Here is a 2,500-nt window from a genome sequence, read left to right as displayed (position 1 = left end):
TTTATTCATATTCATTTTAGCTCCTGAGCCTTTACTATATACTTCAAAAACTTTTATCACTTCATTAACACTCTGTTCATCTTTTAAGATCAATGTTGTATCATCTGCATATTGATATATCTTCGTTTCAGTATTATTAAACTCCCCCACCCCCACACCTTTTATCTTATTCTCCGCATTAATTGCTAACCCTAAGGGTTCAGCCACCAAGGAATACAATAATGCTGATAAAGGACATCCCTGTCTTATTGATCGTGTTATATAAAAAAAATCAGTTGTAAAACCATTGCACTTAACACAGCTCTTTGCTTCAACATATAAAGCTTTTAAACAGTTTATTATTTTTTCTCCAAACCCAAATCTTTCTAGCACAGCAAATAAAAAACCATGTTCTACTCTATCAAAAGCTTTTTCTAAATCTGCACTAATTAAAAAACCACTCTTTCTTTCTCTTTCCATATGCCATAAAGTATCTCTAACACTGTTTACTGTATCTGATATATCCTTTCCTAATACTGCATATGCTTGGTTTGTCTGAATAATTAACGGTAAAACATGCTTTAATCTATTTGCTATTAATTTTGCCAATATCTTGTAATCACAATTTAAAAGACTTATTGGTCTAAAATTTTGTAACTCTTCTTTATCTCCTTTTCTTTTATAAATTATTTTAATTATCCCTCTCGTCATAGTGGGGCTAAGTGATCCTCCCTCCCACACCTCTTCAAAAACTAGTCTCAAAATAGGTATCAAAACATGTTTAAAGACCTTATAGAACTCACATGGTAAACCATCTAACCCAGGACTCTTTCCATTTTTCATTCCCTCAATTGCCTTTCCTATTTCTTCATAATCAATGTCTTTGTTGCACATTTCTTTATCCGCTTTCCCAACCCTCTTCTTTATTTTACTCAAAAGAAAATCTTTTGCTTCTTCCTCAACTCCTTGTTTTGTGAAGAGCTTGGAGTAATACATTTGTATTTCTTTTAGTATATGTTTTATATCTGTTACTCTTTCCCCTTCCTCATTTTTTAAGCTCTTAATCTCTTCAGATTTTTGTCTATTCTTTTCTAAATCAAAAAAGAATTTTGTACATCTTTCACCTTCTACCATGTATTTAGCTCTACTTCTTATCATTGCCCCTTGATATTTCATTTCTTCTATTCTTTTAAGTTCTTCTTCCAACTCTACCACTCTATCTATATCCTCTTCTGCCCCATTTAATTTTCTTATTACATTCTCCAGGTCTTTCCTTATCACATTTTCCCTGCTTATCCTATCTTTACTCCTTTTCTTACAGAAATCAATTGAATATTTTTTTATATCAAATTTTAGATTATCCCACCAAATACCCAAATTATTCTCATACAGGTCCATTTCCCTTTTACTGTTAGCAATTATACCTTCAATTTCCATTTGATACACATTATCTTTTAAAACATCAGTGTTTAAACACCACACTCCAGGACCTCTTTCTACTTTACTCAAATCTATCTTGAAAACAATATAATCATGATCACTAAACCCACATCTTCTATAATAAATGCTCTTGATACTTTCCTCAAAACTCCTCTTTGTTAAAACCATGTCAATTCTACTCTGTTTCAACTGATCAAGCACAATTTGTTTCCTGCTATATTTTCTTACTCCCTTATTCCTCTCTCTCCATACATCTTGCAGGTCATTGTCATTTATTAAACGTTTTAATTCATATCTTCCTCTCTCTGTTTTAAAAACCATAGTATCTGCAATGTCATCTTTCTCCAAAGGAGTATTGAAATCCCCAACAATTACAGTTTCCCCCCAATCTTCTAATAACACCTTAAGTTTCTTAAAAAAAGAAACCTTTTCTTTATCATCATTTGGTGCATGTAAATTACAAATATTTACTTTTTCATTGTCCTTTTCAAATCTTACACTTAATATTTTCCCCTCATTATCACTATATATTTTTGTTACTTTATCACACACATTCCTTTTAATTAAGAAAGCCACTCCTCTTCCTTTTTTTCCATTATTAAAAACAACTTCTCCGTCCCACCCCGTTTTTATTCCTTCCACCACCTTGTCTGTCCAGTTAGTCTCTTGTAAGATGATTATTTCACTTCTTTCAGTGTCCTTGATCAGTCTCTGTAGTTTCTCTGGGTTCACCCCTCCTCTTAAATTTAAAGAAATAAAATTAAGTCCCATTAGCAAAATAAATAAAACAAAAAATCTAATAAAAAACAAAAGTGAAAAACTCCCCCCCATTATTATTTATGTCTTTTTCAACAGACACTCCGGCACTGGCAATCTTAGTCTTCTTTTCTCTTGCTCAGCCAGCACTGCTTTTATATTAATTGTTGGCTTTAACCTAGTTCTTGAATGTTTGAAACCTATAGGTTTGGAAAAAAGCCCACCTTCATCATCTGCTTCCCGCTCTCTCTTATTGTTTTGACTTTCAAGGTCCATTTCCTCACTCTCATCTTCCTCCGTCTCATGTCTCGACTGCTGCCCATCG

Source organism: Alosa pseudoharengus, unplaced genomic scaffold (genome assembly GCF_046254945.1).
Source record: "Alosa pseudoharengus isolate Yale_2024_CS ecotype anadromous, Long Island Sound unplaced genomic scaffold, YU_APseudo_1.1 YU_APseudo_1.1_scf_9, whole genome shotgun sequence".
NCBI classification, from domain to species: domain Eukaryota; kingdom Metazoa; phylum Chordata; class Actinopteri; order Clupeiformes; family Clupeidae; genus Alosa; species Alosa pseudoharengus.
This window is presented reverse-complemented; position numbering follows the sequence as displayed.